The sequence below is a fragment of the Belonocnema kinseyi genome, chromosome 9 (genome assembly GCF_010883055.1).
Source record: "Belonocnema kinseyi isolate 2016_QV_RU_SX_M_011 chromosome 9, B_treatae_v1, whole genome shotgun sequence".
In the NCBI taxonomy this organism is placed as follows: Eukaryota; Metazoa; Arthropoda; class Insecta; order Hymenoptera; family Cynipidae; genus Belonocnema; species Belonocnema kinseyi.
The window spans coordinates 10,888,316-10,911,902 of NC_046665.1; positions in this window are offsets into that span (position 1 = coordinate 10,888,316).

The following is a 23,587-nucleotide window of genomic DNA, read 5'->3' on the forward strand; positions in this document are numbered from 1 at the left end:
CCGGGGAAAGTTTTTATTATTTTTTTAATAAAAAAAAAAATAATTTTTAAAGGAAATTTAAAAATATTTTGAAAATATTTAAAACATATTAAAAATGCGTCGACTCAAGAATTCGGTAAAACAAAAGTATCAACACTTAAAAATTCCCACCGAAGTCTTTCGAAACGTTCGAAACTTTCAGATCGGTAACAAAGGTATCTTTGTGATAACTAATTGAGCAGAAACTTAAGGGCATGTGATACTTACAGTTTCCCCGGCTTTTTTCACAAAAATGAAAAATTTTTTTAAACTGAATTCGGAGATGCTATAAAATATCATAACGGACGTCCCCAGACTCTTTTTTGAGGGATGATGACCAAAAATTTTATTGTGCTAAATAAAAATTTTATGCATATGCATAATTTTGAGGTTACGTCGTTTTTCATCTCTGCTTTTCCGAAAATCTGGAAATCATTTATGAAATAAACTTTTTTGATTGCCTGCAAACAAGGTTATTTCCGGGAGATTAGTTACTATGTTTATTTGTAAGTCCAAAGTTTTCGGCCCAGATTTTGAAGGCAAAATCTTTCTTATCCTAGGAATAAAGCCGGGGGAATCTAACACTGAAAAAATCGATACTATTTCCTAAGCGCTATGCAGATTAATCACATTTTGCTAAATTAACACTTTTTTGAATTAACCTTCAAAAAAGTGTGTGCGGACGTCCGTTAGCATGGTCGCTATCATTTCCCAAATTTTTAAGACAAAATATTTATTATTCTAGAAAAAAGCCGGGGGAACCCTAAAACTGGTAAAATCGACAATTTTCTAAGTATCACATGCCCTTAATTGGTAAATCATTTCAGAAATTACTAACTTTCGTCATTTACTGACGCGCAACTTGCGCCTTCAAAGTAACTCTTAGGTAATCCGCCAAGAGGGCGCAGTTATCAGCGCATGTTTTTCACAATTCTCTTATTCCATTATCTCGGTTATCTCCCACCTCATCTCTGCTAAAACTTCACCCAAAAGAACAGAAAACATCAGACGTAACTGATGAAATTCAATCACAGGAGGTATTACTTATTCCACATACTTTGTTCTTATTAAATAAATTGAATTATCCCATTTTTGGTCTTTATCAATTATAAAGTAAAATATGTTCAGTTTCAGATCCTGCAAGGAAAGGAAGACCAGGAAGAAGCAGTTGAAGTGTAAGAAATTTTAAAAGCATACGATCACGAAGGGCATACTCAAAAAAATGAGAAAGATACATCTCACTACATTGAAACGCTTCTCCTTAATTTTAGGATCACTCCTAAATTAGATAGAAAGTCCAACATTTTAGTTTTTGGAGGGAAAATAAAACGACTATGCCAGAGCTCTACAAACTGGCAATGATTCCTCAAGCAGTTACCATGCCGCAGGTCAGTAATTTATTTTTAATTGCGCTAAAAATTGCATTTATTCTTTACTGTTTATGTTATAATTATGTTACTTTTGCTAGGAAATAAGTTCTCGCTCTTCACAAGGATACAGGGTTTAAATATTTCTTGAAGAATATGTATCAGTGACCTAGTGAATTCTCTGCAGCACCCAGATAGTTGTAATCCTCATAATTACGACTTTCAGATACCTCCCAACGCCCAATTCCTCGAAGAATATTGTCTGAGTGATCTGGTGAATTCTCTGGAGTACCCGGGTTGCCGCATGTCTCATAATTATGATTTTTAAATACCATCACAGGGTTAAGGTCTAAATGCCTTCGAAGAAGGTTAAAACTTGAGCTAGTAAACCACCTGGGTACCTCAGACAATTCTCACATTTCAGAAACTCGTTTTTGCTTAAGCAGGAACACAGGGTCTCTAAGTGCTCGAAATTTCCTGGTAAATTATCGGGTAAACCTTGATTGTCGTATTTCTTTTCATTATAACTTTTAGATACCTCCGAAATATGAACATCTAAATGCATTCTAAGAATGTTTAGACTCGACGTGGTAAGTCTTCTAGGGGATCCGGGCCATCCTATCTTTTTTAGAAACTCGCTTCACCCTTGGCAGGAACACAGGGTATACAAATTCCTCAAAGAATATGTATCAGTGACCTGGCGAATTCTCTTCACCGCCTACATAATAGTAATCGTGATAATTATGACTCAGATATCTTCGAATGTCGAAATGCCTTTGAAGAATGTAAAAATGCGACCTAGTAAGCTGCCTGAGAAATCCAGACCATCTTCGCTCTCTCGGTCATGCATTTTGTCCTTCGCAGGAAGGAAGGGTCTCAAAATTAATCAAAGAATATGTTTCAGTATTCTGGAAAAATCTCTGGAGCACGTGGTTTGTCGCATTTCTTATAATTACGACTTTAAGATGCCTCCGCAGTATTAGCACCTAAATGCTTCTGAAAAATGTCAAAACTTGACCTGGTAAACTATCTATGGAACCTGAGCCATCCTCGCATATTCAGAAACTGGTTTTGGCCTTAACAGGAAAGCAGGGTCCTAAAATTCTTCGAAGAATGTTTGAGTATCCTGGTAAATTCTCTGGAGCACCTGGTTTTTTTACAGGTTTGAAATTCCTCGAAGAATATGTTTGAGGAACCTGGTGAATACTCCGGATCACCAGAGTGGTCCTAGACCTCGTAAGAAAGACCTCCGATCCTTGACGGACGGTTGAAATTCAAATACATCCGAAGCAACTTTAATCTTAATATTATAAAATATTATTGAGTTACTGGTATGATTTAGGTTTCCAAGTATTTTTTAGTTATTTGAATAACATTAACTGAATATTCTTTCATTATGTTTCATCTGTTTCATAACGTAACGAAACGAAAGTAATGCTGACATTCGTTTCACTTTTCGATATCGATAACTGAAATAACGAAACTTTTGTTGTGTTTAAATATAACATAACGTAACGTAACGAAAGTTCGTTCAGATCCCTGCTTTACTTAAGGAAGATTATATTTCATGAATATTTAAGAAAAACAATTTTATCTTTATTTTTAACAAGTATAATTTGAAATTTACTATATCAAATATGATTAAATTTTAACATACTGATATATGTATATTATTTGAATACAAATTATATTAAATAATTGAAGTTGAAAATATACTAAAATTAGAGAACTCATCAATTTTAATGTTAATATTTAAGATATTTTGGGTAAATTTACCCTTTTTTATATGAATAAATTAACATTTTCACGCCAAATAAGGGCAGAAAATAAATCTCTGGCCTAAATTTTCAAAATTTGTAAGTTAAGATTTAAAGTGTTTATTTTGCCTTGAGACAAATTAAACTATCTATATAAGGTTTACATAAATATTTGTATTTTCTTGTGTACATTTTTATTACTTATTTGTTTGATTTAAGATTTATAAGACAAGTTTTTTTTGCTTGCATGCTTGTCCATAAAAATCGATTATTGGAAATTTATGGAAAAGATCGATTGATTAAAATCAATTTTTTTAAAGAAGCAGAGCAAATTAAGCTTTTTAAGGATAAATGCATATAGTATAACAATATAATTGACGTAAATTTTTTTTGTTATATTGTCTATTTTTGTTTTGTTTTATATTTCATATAAAAATGACTTAGGTGAATTATTAAAAAGAATTATTAAGTTAAAATTATTTAACACCCAAAAGAATGTTTTATCTGAAATTCTGAATGCAGAATTAATCCAATAATTTTGTTCGGTCTCAAGTGACTTTGCAAAATAAAAAGAAGGAAAAGATATATTGTTTTGAGTCATTAAGTTTGACAGTGCATTCGCTTACGAAAAAAGATAAGCGAAGGGCTTTTTGTAAGGGATAGTCGATGCAAAACCCTTACATAGGTGTCATGAGGAGTGGAATTCGAGAATGTGAATTTAAAAGTGAAATCATTTGAAGGAACTAAAAGGGAATGGACAAAAGGGATGAAACCGACAATATAAATTTGTCAAAATAAAATTTTATTTTTTTCGCATGCTAGGAAAAGATGTATTTAATTTTTAACATTGTCACTAAACAAAAAATAATAAATTTCAAACGAAAATTTTTAATCTTCTTTATAATTTTTACCTTTTATTTTTCAATTTCCATTATTCAAATCCTTTTATTTTCCCGTTTCTTTCCAGCCTGATTAGGAAACATTCCAGGAAAAAAATTCTCCCATTAAGCACCTGTCAGCTATGCTGTGGACTGCGAAAGTAAATGGCCTCTGGCTATGGAGGTGCCAGAGTTGCCATTTAAAAGAAAAACTTCCAGTAGGGTCCTTTGAGGAAGAGTCTGTTCAGCAATTTCACTATGCTACCTTCCAAGACCTGGCTCAATCTTGGCTCTGCGGGGGCTGCTCCTCCACTCGCTTCGAAATGAGAAATGTTAGTACATATTGCGCATGCATGTCGAGTGTGGCCAGTGCTGATTGAGATGTATCAAACATGAATCACAATCGAGTAATTCAAATTCGAATTAATAAAATTGAGGATTTAGGTGAGTTAGGACCGTCCTTTATGCGATAAGTTAATCGGGACACAGAACCATTTACTATATATATGTGTATTTGTTTTATATCAAATTTATATTTTAGATGCCACGTTATCATCTTTTTAGTATTTCTTAGATCAAAAATGACATTAATAGTCAAATGTTAAGAAAAATTCACCCCTAAGCAAAAATATATCATTTCCTTATATTATATTTAAAAAATCTTTATTTGAAAAACCTGTTATTAATATTAATTATTTTGAAAAAATATATATATTTATTAAAAATTAAATTTATTACCTTTTTAAGCATTTTCCTGTTTAAAATCCATACAAATTTTAATTCTTAAAGTTATTTCTTAGAAAAATCCTTTCCATTCTATTTTTTTGCGTTTTATAGCAGTCATTTGGTTTCCAACCAAAATATGTTTACAATTATATTTTCCTCCCACTTGTTACATGAACACTTGAATGTTTTCTTTGCATGGAAATGCATCACTACCCACCTACCACTTTTCTATCCACGTTCACTTTTTGAATGTAAAGCAATTATCTACTCGAAAAGTTTGACATACTTGACACTCGAGAAAGTCGTAAAAAAGCGATGAAAGCTGTATCGCCATGAAAACGATACATCTTTTAAAATAACAGGAGAGGTGTAACAGCATGCGCTGTTTTAGAACTAGTATGTTAGGGCTCTAGAACCCTATTACTAAATTTTTACTAGTTAATAGTTTTGAAAGCGATAAACATTTGAAATAATGCAAATGAAACAAGACATTCAGTACATTTAGAAACCCCGAATTAATTACTTCTAATAGCTGGTTGTAAAGAATCCGAAGTTAGCATGTAAATAGCTATGTACACTCAGATAGATCTATATGTGCATATGTATATGTGGATGTATTAACCCTTGTGTGCACACCCAACTTTATCCACGTTGTCCGCACACCCAGGGTACCCGTGTACCCACCTCTCTTTTTTCAATTGTTTAAATATGTATGCGATACAAATTTTTCTTCTTCATTTATTCCAATAAATCAACATCAGAAGTGCCAGAGGAATTTTAAAAACAATATACATACTGTAGCTCGTTTAAAAGGAGAATCGAAGCTGTTGTCGTGAGTGGGTACAGCCTGCGACATCGCTGTAGTCAGTGCAAATCGTCTTTTTCGGTGGTGCGGATGTGTAAACACAGATGTCAAGAATGTGAACAATAAAGGTTTTTGTCTTCTTAAATTTCATGCATTCTATCATTTCTCAACCTATTTCACGTAAATAAGTCAAATATACTGATAAAGAAGTTATAATCCGCTCAAAATTGAATTTTTTTTATGGTAGGTACCCTGGGTGTATCCATCAAGAAGTTTTACTGAAAGTCGATTATTTTTGCAAATAAAACAAATCTTAAATGAACTATATGCACGGTTCGCTTGCAATTGAACCAAATGAAGATGATCTGGACGTCCGAAGCGGAAATTTTTTTCAATTCCACATATAGGGAAAAATGTATAGTGGTGGATACACGGGTACCCGGGTGTGCACACAAGGGTTAATCCAATTAGATTTGACACGCGCGATCTCAGACTACCGCATGTGTGATTTCAACCGCGAGCATACATAAATTATGTACCATGTAAAGGGTTGAAGCGACAAGGCGCCTCTCAGATGCCGTAAATTATGTTCTATAATGCGATTTGACCGAAAAACGTCAATCGACATGAATCGTAAAAATGTATTTCTGAGAATTCGAATCTCATTATTTCAGCTTGAAATATAAGGGCGGCGCTTAACGCACTTTATCATGATAGGTTAATTTAACATTAAATTATGTGACTTCAGCAATTCTATTGGCTAGAAGGACAATTCCCACCCCTTTTGAAGTGAATAAAAACCATTTAATTAAAATTCTTTTAATTAAATAAAACTTTAAAAATGTCAAACCCGAATAAAATCTTATTTGTGTAAATCAAACTATTCTCTGCGACGGAAAAGGACATTTAATCTTCATTAAGGGTTTGTGATACTTTGTCGTGTGTTCAATCGGGTACAGTTCCCCCGGCTTTTTTTCCACAAAAATGAAATGCTTAAAAACTGAATTCCGAGATGCTATAAAATATCATAAGGGACGTCCCTGGACTCTTTTTTGAGGGATAATAACAAACGAAAATTTATTGTGCCAAATAAAAATTGTATGCATCTGCACTATTTTGAGGTTACGTCGGTTTTCATATTTATGGAATAAACTTTTTTTATTGCCTGCAAACAAGATTTGTTCCAGGAGATTAGTTACTATGTTTTTTTGTAAGTCCAAAGTTTTCGGCCCAAAATGTTGTGTAGTTTGGAAGTAACGTTCGGGAGAATTGTAACACACATAACCTCGAATTAAACAAACACCTTGTTAGCAATATCAAAATTTGTTTGAAAAAAACACACAAAAAGTGTGCGGGGACGTCCGTTAGCATGTTCGCTATTATTTCCCAATTTTTTAAGATAAAATATTTATTTTTCTAGAAAAAAGCCAGGGCAACCTGAAACTGGTAAAATCGACAATTTTCTAAGTATTACATGCCCTTAAAAGATCTTCAATATTTAAATTGAAGTTAAATAAAAACTATTGATTTGTTATCTAAATCATTGTTTTGTTACTATTATTTGTACCTCGACCAGTTTGCGCGGTTAGTGATTTTTATCACCCAACGTCGGCAACGAATCCAGGATAAAACAGATCGACATCTACAAGTTTTCAAATCGACAACAGCGCTGGAGACGTAACATTCACCGATAGAAATTTCAGAGTACATGCTAAAGCTTCTCAAAAACTTCCAGAGTACATGCTAAAGCTTCTCAAGGCTAAGGGAAGCTCCGAGAAATTCTCCGCAGGCACTCAGGTACAGGGTGACCAGATGACTGGGTAGGAAAGGAAGCCCCGCCCCCCTACTCCTCAGGACTTCGGCCGTTTCGAAGTCGAAAATCTAACGGACCTTTTTTTCCATCTACGCACGTTAAAAAAAGAGGTATATTCGTTTTTCGACTTTCGATACAGTCTCGGACTCCCATTGAAGTTTCAATAAGCATAATTTCTAGAGAGAAGTGCTGCGCGAACGCAAACGTAGTGAACAATAAAGTTAAAATTTTGGTCCGCGCAATACAAAATGCAAATATCGCGAAAATCTTGAAAAAGAAGGGAATCAGACAAAAAGGAAGGACAGAAGGACAAACATCGAAAAAGAAAGACACGTCCTTCCAAAGAAGGACGTCTGGTCACCCTGCTCAGGTAGATATATTTAAAGGTCCAGGTAGCTCGTTTAAATGTTTTAAAGACCTTAAAATGTCCTTTCCGAAATTGAAATAACAATATGATCATAAATAACAAGGAGGGAGGCTGAAATTGAAATAACAATTCAATCATAAATAACAAGCAGAGAGGATATATCAATGGAGTATCCGACACTCGAGGGTCCTTTCTTAACCCTCGAACGTTACGGTGGAGTTTGCGCCAACCACAGAACGCTTCGAAATTCAATGCGCATGTTTAAAAATTATCTTCAAGCGCTGTGCCTTTGAGTACCTGTCCTGCCAGTCGCCCTCCAGCTGCAGGCTCGGTCAAATCAATAAGGGAAAATGAAAAATTTTGAGAACTTCGACGCGGGTAGTTGAGAGGCAGGGGGGGGAGTCAAATTAGTTCTCCTGCCCATCGCAGATGGCTCTGACTCGAAAAGCCGAGGCCACGTACGTGCGCGCAAAATACACTGTTTGTTGTCGTCTGATGCATAATGCACTGGTGACAGTTGAACAATTATTTAAAATGGATAAAAAAAAACGTGTTCAGTGAGTGGTTGTGGACTTGAAGGAATTAATGACTAGCAAGTGATATATCATAAGTTCCCAACACGACGTTCAATAAGTTAACAGTTTTCAAAATAATATGTCATAAGAATTTATAAACAGTAAATCAAAGTTGCTTATTAAAAAATAAAAATTCCAATGTACTTCTTCAATCGTAATGGAATTATTTCTTTTCATAAAAATAAGGAAAAAGTGAAGTTAATGAGACACAAATAATGAGAAATAGAGTTCTAATGATCTTTTATTTCTCATTTTGCGTATCTTATTTGCTTCATTTTGTCTTTCTTCTTTTTTGGTTTATTCTTTTGTGTTACAACACAAATAAGGATAGGCGTATACGAATACATACACTGACCATTGGACGCTCGGCGAAGTTCTCCTGCCCATCGCAAGAGTACGCTGAATGTCGCCAATTATTTTCCACAGAGTGGACCGAGCTTGCTCCAGCTGTGGACGAGAGGAGATCGCTACGCAAGGTGAGTCATTTGGTTTTTTTCCCGCGTTGAGTCATGTTTGGGGTTAACGAAAACCCCACGTGGTACAAAGTGGTTATAAAAAGACTTTTTAGCTGCTGCTGCGCTTGTGCTCTTCGGGCGAGGTTACTTTTTCTAACTGCTGGACATTTATTTTCGGATTAAATTTAAGAAATAGATTCTTTTACATTTCATAGTTAACAGCTTAAAACATAATAATTCGGAATCTAGTAGGTCTGACTTTTTCATTGGATTGCGTTAAGAAAAAGCAAAACTAATTAAAAACTTGATGCTGTTTGCAAATAAACACAAAAAAATGTATAAAAAAATAGGAGTAACTATTACTAATTATTTAAAGAAAGAAAAAGTCATAAAAATATGTAGTTTATTATGAATGAAGTTTAATTTTGCAATAGATTATGAAAGCAGTTCGAACTTTAGATTTCTTTGATTTATTTTGCTGATATTATTGATTTTATTATTTGTTAAAGTTTAAAAAATTATTTATTGTTAAAATTATTAATGTAGCTAATAAAAAATTAATAATATTGAAGACCCCAATGACAAAAATATGTAAAACATATACATGCTCAGAAGAATTAATAAAAAATATATGACGTATATCCAATATAAATATAATAATAATTAAAATATGTAAGACTACATCTTAAGTTGCACAGTAAAGAATCTTAGTACCTTCAAAATCTGAACAATTTCAAGTTTTGAAGAAAATATGTTTTCAAAGTAATAGTAGTTGTAATTAAAATGTTTGAGGGAATAATTTGGTAAAAATTCGATGACAAGACTAATAAATGAGAAAATGGATTTAATATTATCTAATATAATGTATATATTTATTTACATTAAACCAAACATCATATATACGTTTATACAGTTCAATAATTTATTCGTTGCCTAATCTTGGAAGCTTTTTTTCTCGCTGCATTCGACTCCTTATGATTTTAATAAAAATTTTAAATTTTAAGGAGATTTTTATGTAAATAGTTAATTATATTATTGCAAACCTCATTTCTAAAATGAACTTTTGTCTCCTCTATTTGTATCTTAATAATTTTTCCACTCAAAGTATGGAAAAACTGAAATTTTGTACATAACAATTTTTTACGCTTTAATAACTGATCAGGAAAACTTTATATTGTATTAAATGAATGTTTAGGGACTCATAAAGTACAAATAATTTGTTCATTATTCCATTTATTCGTTACAAACAAATTTGATAAATAAATTGAGAAATTGTCTTATTATCGGTGATTTTTTTTTGTTGCTTAAAGTGTTTCACATTAATTGAGGAATTACATTTAGGATAAAAAATAATTTAAAATTTGATAATAACTATTGTTATAAAAAATTCTTGTGGCAAAATATAAGACCTGAAGATTTTTCAAATTATAATTTCCTTCAATCTCAAGAACGACTTCAGGTATTCCTTGAAATAATGAATATTTAATAATATTTGATAAAAAATAACAATATACATCTTTGTAAACAAATTAAATAAACAAATTCAAAATTTTTGGTCCTTTCGCATAGCCTTTTTTTTGCACTGGAAATGTTTTAAGCTATTGACGAATAACTGCCAGTCACAGAAATATTTGAGAAGTTAACAATAACCATTATCTCTGCTAACTTCATAGAAATTTCACGATATTCTTTTTAAAATCATTGTGATAATACTATATATGATGATGTCATGCTGTGATGATAATTTTAAATCCTATGAATAATGTGACGCTTAAAATTAAAATATCTATATCAGTATTGTAAGTGCACCTTTCAAATAAAGAAGAAAACAATCATTCTTTATTAACAATTGCGAATGTTGTTTGTATCTTTTTACGATGATGAAGTGAGGAATTTCATGATTTTTTTTGTTGATATCCTAGTGAAAATAGAACACAGAGATTTAAAATTCATAGTCCAGTATTTAAAAGGTGGATTCTATAGTACCGGCTGAAATGATAAAAATCATGCTCTGAAACATACAAGTATTCTGTTAGCTTCTTTTTAATTTTTAAAAAATAAAAACATGTTGTAAATAATAACTTCAGTAAACATATTCGATTATTCTTTTAAATTATTAAAATTGCTCACAATAGTAATAAGTGATCGTTTCTGTCATTTGATTGAGTACATTTTCAAAAATGAAAAAATACCAAGAAACGCTTATGGCAAGAAAGAGGAGGATGTTTGACCAATATTATTTCTGTGATTAGCCCCCCCCCCCCCAATAGTTTTTACTTTCGGAGAAAGAAAATTCGTAATTTTTTGTCTTCACAATTCAAACATTAACACGTGCCATCGGGCACTTCAAAATCCCATTTAACTAACATGGGGAAATTTTGAATTCTCGAAAAATTCAACTCATGTTCCAGGGTTTCATCGAAATGTGCCAAGTTTTTTAGGGATTTAAGAGCAGTGTCTATAAAATAAAAAAAATACTAATAACTTTCATTCCCAATCACACCCTCCTTGAAGCGACCCAAATATGACCCAAAAATTAAAAAAATACATTTTTACGTGTTGTCACTTTTTAGCAATTGCTGTCGCCTTTTTCATAAAAATAATTACTGATGAATAATTTCAATATTTATGTTTTTAAGCAATTATCAATTGTTTAAACAAATGCAAATTATTTTGTATGTATGTATATTTAAACTCCCTTTTACGGGTTTGAGGGCCCCCGCTCTCTGTACATAAAATTTACATTCCATCCTTAATGTAAGTTATAAGCTGCTTATCTTCTAATGTTTCGCTTTATTCAAAAATAAAATTATATAATGATAACAAAAAATAATACTAATGATTCTAGTAACGAGCATATTAATCGTATTTCCTGATTGGAATGGAATATTTTGTCAATGCTTGGAGTAGAAGATTTGTCTAAAAACCTTTTTTTTTTTTAGATAAGTTTTCTACTTAATTAATCAATAATTTTAGTAATTATTTAAACAATTACCTATGTATTATTTATTTTGGAAATTTCTAAAAATTGAGACAGAGATGTCCACTTTTTTTAAATTGTTATCCTATGATACTTTTTGTTGAATTACTACATAATTTTGATATATTTCTTATGATATTTAACAAATTTCTATATGTTTAAACAATTTTTATTTCATTAAGAAGTTAATTTTCGATAACTAAAAAAATATTATAAAATAGAAAAAATACAATTAATTTCGATTTCAAAAGTATTTTTGGAAGAGTAATTTTTTTAACAAATTATATTTGTTTAAGCAATTAAGAAGTGGTACATTTATTCTTTTTACACACTATACAGTTAGAATCATAATTTTATAGTATGTGAGTAGGGCAGAGCCAAACGGGTGATCCTGAAAAGGGACAGTAAAAAACGAAAATTGTTTTCAATATCGTGGAAAATGCATTTTTTGATGGTAAGAGGAAACGGAAGCCCTGGAAGCTTGCTCATTTTAGAAATTAATATCACTACTGTTACTATTGTTTATCCTGTGTAATGCGAATGAGTAGAATATAAGTAGTAGTTAAGTTAGACTAAGGATGGAATTGTAAATATATGTTCAGGGAGCGGAGGCCCTCAAACCCGTAAAAGGGAGAGATTAAATACATACATACATACATACATAATTTTATGTGCTCTATTTATTTCAATTGAATAGTTATTAAAAAAGAAACTGCTGGAGCAAATAAAGATTGTTTGAAGAAATATAAATTTATTAAAAAATTAAAAGAACTACATCAAAATTTTGTCATTATTCAACAAAACTTGGCATAATATACTAATGTTAAAAGAACGCTGATGCCTTTGGCTCAATTGTTAGAAATTGTGAAGATAGACAATAAATAAATGTTTAAATAAATAAATAATGCTTTTAAACAAATTTATTACTTCAAACAAGGACAAAACAATTGCTCAAGCGTTTTTTCGGCTACCCTAATATACATACAACGTTCCATTGATAGTATCAAAACCCAAAGGCGAACATAATATGTTTTAAGTTTCAATGCCTTCCTCTACAATTGCCAGCCAATCCTTTCCGTGTGCTTTAAATATGCTTTTTACGGCTACCGATAGTGTTTACACTTCGCCAAAAAAACCTACAGTTTGAAAATTTAACATTGCAAATTATGTTTTCAGGTATTTCCATGTCCATTGTTCATAATGAACGCATCGAAATACACCAGTACCAGTACGTTACCAACGTAGTTTTTTAAAGATTAGACCTTTAAAAATATTTTTTTTCAATGTCCATGACCAAATTCGTAAGCACCGACAAGATTGTTCCGTTGTCGGCGTCGGCCAAATTGCGCCGTTGCCGGCACCGGTAAGATTGTGCCGTTGCCGGCGCCGGCAGGCTAAACTGTATTTATTGAAAGTAAACCTTTTGCTGAGAGGTCCAAAAATAAATAACAAACAACGAAGACAATTGTTTGACAATGAATCAGAATTAGAGTGATTAGGTAAGTATCGTTTTTTTAAGAGTGTTTATTTTCAATACCACAACCTACTCATACATAACTGTCAAAGACAATAACAGTACTTGTAATCCCGAAAACAATTAGCACCCTCTCAACTTTTATGTACACTCATAATCTTACTATTTTTCATCCTCAAAACCAGTAATTATAAACAAAAATTATTTTTCGAATATTTTCAGGGAAAAAATGTACATTCATTCGCAGAAAAATAATAATATTCATGACATTTGAATTTGAACACATTTTTTCAAACAATGGCTTCAATATTCACGGATGCAGAGTCGTCAAATGCTGTCAATTAAAACCTTCATTTCGCTTCATTTTCATAAATAAACCATTTATTCTTCAATTGCTTTTCAGTGAACATTTTTATTTTTCATTTGTCTACAAACAATATTTTTCATATTTATTCACTCTCCTTCTGAAAAATAACAAACGTGACGTCCAACTCCGATGTCGACAATTTATAATTTAATTTTGATAGTAGATAAGGAAGAATTTAATGTTATCTATGTCGCGGTAAATTTAAAATGTTGTTAATTACTTTTCTATATTGTTCACTATTTGAGTTCGTTGCTATCTTAGAACATATGTTGTTCCCCTGGAAGTAAATACAAAGAAAAAAAAGGGTTCAAACAAATAAAACACTTATTAATTTCACTTTTTGGAACATTGGTTGTATTTCAATTGCACAGGTTAGGTTGCAATGAATTAAATTTCGACGAGTCACAATTTCACATGTTATCCATATTTTGAGTCACACACTCACAATGTTTAAACGACGAAACGAAATTAGTTTTATTATTTTATTATTTGTCCTTTTTTATATTCTCGATATTTAGCTTTAAAGATCAAAATAATAATTTTGAAAATATGGAAATGCGAGTTTAAACTCGAGATGGTTTTTGCGGAGGTCCGAAATCGATTTTTCGTCCGAGAGAAAAATATAGATCTGTCGAAAAACGGCGCAGAGCTAGTTTTATATGGCTAGGCCACGCCTAGGAAAAATTAGGTTAGCCTATCATGAATTCTAAAATTGAATTTAGTACAGAACTAAGCCAATCGCAATTTAGGAAGGAAAGTTTGCCCATGCCCTTATTACGCAAGAAAACCGGTTTAAAATGGTTATGTATGGGAGGGGATAATAGTGCAGAAAAGAAGAGTTTCCAGAAGAAACGATAAAAATTTTATATGGACCACCAATTGTCAAGTGATTTTTAAAGGGCAATTTTATAGCTTAAGGTCTTGGGAAAATGGTCTTTTCAACTTTACGTGCTTATATCTTAATAGCTTCAGAGTCCTGTGATTTAGATTTCTTTAAGTGTTTACTTAAAGAGATAAAAAAAGGAAAAGGAAAGGGGCAATTTACCATTTTAGGAATTTGGCTTCTAAGTTTTCACACATCTGGGAATTTATTTCGTGGGAATTTGATTTTAATGCCTTTGCTAAATTTTGGTAAAGAGTTTTTTCTTTTATGTAGGCATAAAGTGTCCTTGCGAACATAAAGATTTATGATTATGGGATCCTCTTTTGCTTTCTTTCCTAATTTATGTTCTATTTGTTTAATTTATTCATTGTGTTTTCATTAGTATTTTTAGGGTTTCAGGTTTCATTTCCAGTCCTACGCGATCAATTTGATTTAAATATTCGGCTTTTATTTTCTTATCGGTTCTGATCTTCAAGATTTAAATTGAATTTAGTGCTTTTAAAATTTTTAAATATTGCCGGTAAAGTAAGTTCCTATTTGACTTAAGCATGCGTGCCTAAAACCGCTAGATGGCGCATGCATTCACTAAGTAGGCTTTAGCCCTACGTCACACCATCCCCCTTTTTTAAAAAGTTGTTACGCAGGAACAACTTTTTCAATTATTTTATGTAGGCTTAGTTTACTGAACAGAGAAAATAATTCTTTTCTTTCTAGATACTTTAGTCGAATTTAAAAGAACTCTAATTTAATTTGAATATATGTTGTTTTGACGTAGACCGTGCTGCCACTTGATTCTAATGTGAATTTTTAAACTTTGCCTCTATGCCATCATCGGTACGACGCGTTATCTGGGGTCGGTATTGCAAGAATTTGTCTTGCCTTTTCATTCATGACCTAGTTTGTAGCTCGGGTCAGTGACCCCGATCTTCGAAATGTAGGTCAGTAGTGCTGTGCCAGTTTGACCTAGATTTAGTTAGGTTGTGTTGTGACAGGTGAATTTTCGTGGATTTTTTTAGCATGAGAGAGTGAGGATTATCCCAATACTATGAGCGAGAGGACGATGTAATTATAAGTAAGTATAGATTTGTTATAATATTAGCATAATTAAGAAGTTTGACAGGTGATCTTTCGTGTCCTCTGAGTATCCCCCACGTGTCCTGCTGAATGTGAGGTTATGCACACTGTACTATTTAATGATTTTTTGTTTGTTTTCCTCTCATATTTATATTTGTTTCGGTCTAAATAAATGTAGTTTTCTAGTCTTTATAATGTATGGATGACAGACCTGAGGAATTCCTCAATGTACTCAGGTTCTACCACTCAGAATGGTAAAAATACCAACAAAAAATTGGTGCAATTTAACTATGATTGTAGGGTGAATGTCGCTTGCATACTAGAAGTTCCAACCAATCTTGTAATTCTACCACTTTTAGACTGACAATATAGCAAGCCTTTGTAAAAGTACAGCTTTTGCTTGTGAATCTGTGACTTTCAGAGTACGTAATAAATGGACCCACTTTCAGAGTATTGAATTTGTTGACGCTGGTAAAAGTACAGAAACTGTTAGAAATTACTCTTTCCAACGTAATCTCACGTCTTTAAATTTGATAATTCACAACGCGGCTTACTTTCATAGCTCTGAACGTAGTATAAGTACCAGTAATTGTAAAGTTTTAAAGTTGTGGAAAATAATTAAAACTTGTAAAAATAAAATTATATGTAAAAGCGCCGTGTTTCAGAACGGTATAAATGATGGAAAAATTTCTTTGCAAAAATTGATAAAAATGTTAAACAAGAATTTTTTAAATTAAAAAACTGCTTTCTATTGTATTCCTTATTTGAACGAAAAATTTACAATTTCCAGTCAAATTACCATTTTTCACATTTCTCATGTAGATGCTAAAGTTAACATGTTGAATAAATCAAGAATGTTTTTGGTTAGAATACCATCATATGAAAATTCATAATGAATTTTGTAATTTTATAGAATTTGTCTGGAAACTTACATAACCTAAAAGTTAATTTCCATACTGAAAGTTGATATTCATCATTGTCAATGAAAACGTTACTTTGGGAGTATCAAAATGTTTGTTATTTTTAGGTTTGGGAAGAAGGAATAGCATGTCATTCGATGAGAACAATTCATTGAGCTTGAAAAATAAAAGAAATGAGATTATTTAAATTTTACAACCGAAAAGGTAAAATAATTTTATTTTGTAATTTTAAAATAATAAAAAGAATTTTAATCTCACTTCTTTAAGCTTGATTAATTGTTCGACAGTATTATTTTTTTCTTATTTTGATTATGTATTTGGACATCTCTCCCACATTTTCTTTCAATAGGTACATACATTTGTTTTTATAGATAACATACAAGATATTTTTATGACAACCATTCGTATGCAATACACACACATGCGCATACACGGGAAAATTTTTTTTGTTTCTTCAGAGGACACTGGCAGAAACACAATTTAAGGTATGAGCGAATTTCACCGCTCTTACCCTTTCACTGAAGTTAATTTTTCAAACACCCTGTTTTTTATGTTTCTTTTCTAAGAAATTGTTTTTTTTAGATTTTTTTTTCGTCAAATGTCCATTTGCTCGTCTGCTTCCATTTGAACTTCGAAGAACCCATCGTCGTCAGCTACTTGGGGAATGTAGGCAGCATCACGGAGGGAGTCTAAAGTTTTTTCTGCCGTGAAGGAGCCTATCGGGTAATGGGTGAGGGTACGTTCTGGAAGTCCTTCTATCATCCCATCGTATAATCCGGCTGCATCATTAAAGATGAAGCTGCCCAGGTTCGCCATCGCCAACCAGGACGTTCTCCCACAATGTGACATTGAAGAAATATAATGGTGGTGGTCCCTCACCTTCCTCGGTCATCTCCGAAGCAAGGACATGGTAAGCTCTTGTTGCATCTACAATGGTTATATTCCAGTTTGATGAATCGCGAATTTTTAAAAAATTGTTCGAACCCAATAACAGCCTGAGAACATTCGACACATGCTCCCAGATGTTCGAAGGAAAATCACTCATCACTAAACAGGGGACGTTTTCTTGGCAAACAGAGCACTGCTACGTGAATTTTCAAGGGGAGAAACCGTCTCCTCAGGGATGCACATAGTGCGATTCGGGTCCGTAGACTTCATCATCTTCGAAGGGAATAGTAGTTGACAGCCACTCTAGATGAGCTGCGTCCAGAGTTGGTAAGATTTCAGCATTTAATCCCGGTAGTATCAAATGTCCTCTTCTTTCCTCTTCTATCCGTAGGTTGTCAAATATTTCGTTGAGTCCGGCCATTTCGAGGAACTGAATTTGAATTAACTTTTATTTTGCTTTGAAAACGTGTAGAGAAGACTTCCTTTTGGGGTTGTCTTCTTGATAATGAGGATGGATCTTTTGAGTTGTAGCCTTAGAGGCTGCTGATTTCGTGAAAGGGTTGAGGGATTTTTTTGCGCGCGCATTATCTTCTTTGAGGAAAGGGGACTCTCTGGCCCTTTTCCCCTGTTTAAAAGTTTCGAGTAGTGACTGACCAACGGGGAAAATCTCACCGCCTCTGGTACTGTCTTTCGATACTCTTTTCCTCTCCTCCTCGATTTCTCTCTCTCTCTTTTTTCTCTCTCTCTCTCTGTCTCTCTCTCACTCTCTCTTGCCTATTTCTATTAGAATTTGCAGGCCCAATGAATTATTTTGACCAGTCTGAATTTTGAGTTTACTTTAAACAAATTTACATTATTTTATTATAATTTGTTATAAATTTTGAATGAATTTTCTTTTTGTTTGTTTGTTATAATTAGAGAGTAATACAATTTTCCTTAAATTTTAAATTTTGAATAAAGGGTAATAAGAGAATTTTTAGTATTTTTTGAAGAGAGACTAATGAAATAAAAATTTTAAAGATAAAGATTAAAATTTTGAACATTGTAAAATGAAGGAAATTCTTAATACCTTTTTGAAGAGAAGTAATGAAATTAAAATTGTTGAAAAAGATTAAAATTTTGAACATTTGTAAAAAGATAGAAATTTTTAACACTTTTAGAAAAGAAATAATAAACTTGGAAAATTGTTTGGAGGAGAAATAATAAAATTTTGAATAATACAAGTGTTCGAAATTTTTAACAATTTTAGAAAAGGAAATAAAATTTGAAATTTAAAAAAAAATAATAGGAATAAGAATTTTGGAATAATAAAAACGCGAAATTAGCTTTAAGAATAATGAGGCTAGTAGAATTTCTTTAAATTACATAAAGGTGCTTTTTGAACTTATATTTATATTTTTTGTATAATTAGGTCGACTTAAAATCTAAAAAAAATTACAATGTTCCAAAGGTATAAATCTCAAAAGACTGGTCCAAATAATTTGCAGAGTCTTTTACAAAAAGTTCTCAGTCCCTTGTTCTCAAAGGTGTAGTTACCAATATTAATTTATTTATATGGACCAATTTTGTCCTCGTCGGCGATGTTCTAATCAGTGCATTAGTATTTCCGACAAGTTTTTCTATTATATAAGGGCCGGTATAATGTTGATCCAGTTTTGAATTTCTGGGTTCCTTAATTAAATTTACAGAATCTCCATTTTAAAATTCTTTGGGTTCGCTTTTTCGTCGTAGTATTTTTTTACTCCTATTTTTCGCTTTTTTTAATCTCTCAAAGGCAAGGGATTGGACATCTACTAATTTTTGAAATAAAGTCCTAAGGTATTAAATAAAAGTGGGTGGAAGTGCATTTTCCGTAAAACTGCTTGGGAAGTTCGCTTCTTTCCCAAAAACTAGGGGGTATGGTACAAAACCGGTTGATTCGTGGACTTGCGTATTATACGAAAATTCTGGGCAACCATATATCGAGAAATGAATTGCTCCGCCAATGCATGTGCAATGTGCACTGCATCCATTTTGGGAAGTGGTATGGCTTCAGAAAATTTTGAAAACTTATCCTGAATCGTGAGGATATATTTGTTACCTCGAACGGTATTTGGTAACGGACAATTTTTACAAAGTTTTAGTTGATTTTGTATATCAATTTTCATGTTCTTCCAATAATATTTTTCCCTGATTCGCCAATAGGTTTTAGATATTCCCTTGTGTCCCCCTACAGTGGACTCATGGAATTCTCCTATAATTCCTTCGCGATCTGACCTTTTTGGGAATATAATTTCGCCAGAACAGACCTTAATTCGGTTTCCGCTTTTTGCGAATTTTTGTCTCAAAATCTGTTCAGTTGTGGGCCAAGATAAGTCATCGAGACCAATTCCTATACTTGATATTCTTATTTTATCTACTTTTAATGTTTCCATAGCTTTATTCAGGGCTTTAATACCTCTAGAAAAAAATATTTATAAATGTTTTATTATTGTCTTTATTTGTACTATAATATTGAAGATATAACGTCCGCCTACGTTGAACACAGTCGTTGAACACCCATCGACTGATGGGAGAATTTAGGTTACAATCCATCGAGATAAAGTGGGCTACATCTCCATTTCCTATACAAATTTTATCTTTACTATATTCCAAGCATCCATCTATTACAACAAATCCATTTTTAAACATTTAAACTTCACTGTTCTTTTCTGATTCTGTCTTCATATTTTCACATTTCGAGAGTACGCTACCTTCGTCGGGACGAGAGGCGAGGTCAAAATTATCCTCGTCTTCCTTGCGTGGTAAAAACCGCGTATTCGTTGCGAGATAAACCTCGTCTTCCATGCTACCGGTACTCTCCTCCCTCATCCCACTCGGAGTTAGCTGTGAAATGGTACACAATTTGCTTACCGTATCCTTTGGATTCCCTAAATCTGGTAAAGCCACCGGAGAGTAAGTTCTAGACCTGGTCTCCACTGTAGTGGTAGCGCAATTTAATTGCACGGATCCACAGAATATAAGTTCACTTTCCAGAGGCACGGATCTCACTGAATCATGGCTCTTATCACTTTTTCTCCGGGTTTCAAGTACCGTATCCCCCCAGTGCGTGGGCCATTCAATGATAGCGGTGCACGCACCGTTACGGGGGTCCCTCAACGAGCCCTCAGCAGCTACCTTGTCGTGTCTGGTACGAGTGCAGCGCTGTACCTGAGAGGCTTTAGTTTCGTCACCCTTATCTGATGCGGTTTCATACATACTACTATCAAATCGATCTGAATCTATTGACTCACAGTCTTTCGAACCAATATAACCACTGCCCGGGGCTTCTAACCCTCTCCCGAGGAAGACGTACTTTATCATACTTTCAATTTTCTCTCTTTGTTCCTCGCACTCGGTCGGCTCGGTGCCCGAATCCGGCGCCTCGCTGTCTAGTCCTTGGGTTATGACTACCAAGACCTGGCCCGAAGGCGGGGGAGGGGGAAGGCCGTGCTCGACCTCGCACGTTGTGTCTAAGCTATAAGGGTTCCGAGACAACGCGTCGGCACTGCAATTTATTTTTCCAGGTTTGTACACTATTTCATAATCGTACGAGTTTAATTTTATTTTCCAACGTGCCAGCCTGGAAGCCGGTTCTTTTAAATTATGTAGCCACGCTAAAGGTCGATGGTCCGTTAACAAAGTAAATTTTCGACCATACAAATAATGTCTGAAATGCATTACTGCAAAAACTATGGCTAATAATTCCTTCTCGGTGTTTAAATAATTTACTTCCGCATTATTCAAACAACGGGAAGCAAATGAAATAGGTAAATCCTCTCCAACTTTCCCTTGACTCAAAACAGCACCTAATGCGTAATTTGATGCATCGGTAGTGACTAAAAATTCTTGGGTGAAATCTGGATATTGTAAAATTGGTTCAGTGCAAATTATATCTCTTAAAGTTTCAAAAGCTAGTTGTTGAGTCGAGGTCCAGTTAAGAGGAACATTTTTCATAGTAAGTTCAGTCATATGTTTCACTGCTTTTGCAAAATCTTGGATGAATGTACGGTAGTATCCAGTGAGTCCTAAAAATTGATTAATATTTTTTACTTGTTTTGGAATTGGAAAATTTGTCACAGCTGTTATTTTCCTTGGGTCTGGTTTTACGCCATTTCTAGTTATAATATGACCTAAATAAGTTATTTCTTGTCTTAAGAATTGACATTTATCGGGTTGGAGGGTTAATCCAGCAGTTTTGAGTCGTCCTATTAAGGCACTCAATTTGCAATGATGGTCCTCTGAGGATTTGGCATAATTAACTATATCGTCCATATAGACAAATAGTTCTATACCTTGTAAACCAGTCAACACTCGGTCCATAACACGTTGATATGTGGCAGTTGTATTTTTCAGCCCGAACGGCATTCGAGTAAACTCTAAATGTGCGAATGGAGTAGAAAATGCTGTTTTCTGTCTTGAATCGGAGTCTAATGGAAGTTGATGAAATCCAGACGCGAGATCAGGAATTGAGAAATAACTTGCACCACCGAGTTGTTCCAAAATTTCAGTAATGTGTGGCAAGAGGTAAGCATCCCCCACAGTTTTTTCATTAAGACCACGATAATCAATCACCATCCTCCTTCTCTTATTCCCTTGAGTATCAGCCTTTTTTGGCACGATCCATAAGGGAGAATTATAGGGAGAGTTTGAGGCTTGGACATTACCGTTAATGAGCAACTCATGTACCTGTCTTCGAACCTCGTCCAGAAGAATAGGAGGATAACGGTATTGTCTGGTATTCGTGGGTCGATTATCGGTGGTGATTATTTTATGAGTGAAAACTGTGGTGGTCCCTAGTTTGTCGCCGGGTAAGTGAAATTGATACAAATAAGGGCTTAGGGTCTCGAGAAGACTTTCCTTCTCTGGTTCACTCATCCCTTGAAGGTTGAGTGTTTGGAGAAGGAGAGCGAAACGTCGCGCTCTCTCTCTTTCTGTCCTTCGAGTGAGTCAGGCGGGTGCATGTCGTTGCGGGGCCGAGGGGGAATGGCTCAACACGCTTCGAGCTTAGCGGGGGGTACGCTCAGTGTTACGGTATTTTCCGTAGTATTTACGACGAAACACCTGACCCTTCCTTGAATTTGGTCAACCAGGGCCTTCCCAATAAATATCCCTGGACCGGCTGAAACTTTATGTAAATATCCTTGACCTAAATTAGTTTCTTCTACAGGGAGTTCAATTAATTTTTTACAGTGTGATGGTAAATGGAAAATCGACTTTTTATTTTTTGATAATTCATTATTTCCTAATTTTAAATCAATTCCTGCAAAGGTCAAGGTAGCATTATGTTTTTCTAAAAAAGATATTCCTAAAATTCCATTTTGATTCATGGGAAAATTTTTTGGGACAATTTGAAATTTTGATTCGATTCCTTTAATAATTAATGTAACTTCTGCTAAAGTAAGAATCATTTCAGGCCCTATACCCACTAGATGGTAAATTTTATTCCTGTTAATTAATCAACATGACGTTATTTAATTAGGTTAAGATCGCATCCCGTATCGATCATTAAAAGGGCTGAGCCTTTTGAAAAAGAAAAATTATCTAATCTTATTTTGGGGTTTCCACTTTTGTAGGAGTTTTCTGAGATTCTGAGAACAACGCGTTTATGGGACACTAGGTCAGTGGGAGAGTCGGTTGAATCCCATCTCGATTTCTTCCTAGGTAGTTTAAATGATTATCGGTTGAAAATCTGGGCCTTTTAGCATCTCTTTGTCTTTCTTGTTCGTGCCTTTCTTTGAGCTTGCACTCTGAAACCGTGTGATTGGAATATGAGCAGTATGTGCAACCGCCTTTGCCTTGATAATTATTATAATTATTGCCATTATAAGGCCTATTATTTTTTGGACAATCTCACCTAATGTGGCCAAATTCGTGACACTCATAACACTCAATTTGTGACAGCGTTTGTCTGCGATTTGGCCCAGGGCGCTCGTTATTATTTTGAATATGAGCAACTCTTTTAAGTGGGACAGACTTGAATTATAACACTCTATACTATTTGAATTTATTTTAGGTACAATTATATTTTTTCCAGAATGGACCTTGTCCCAACTTTTATATTCCATATCGGCTTCTACAGCTATTTCTATTGCTTCTTCTAATGATACTGAGTTTTTATTCTTTATAAAAGAAAGGGTTTCCCTACCTAACCCTCTCATAAAACTTTTAATCGCAGTTTAACGATATTCTTCGCTTCTTTCAGTGCCTTCTTCATCAGGA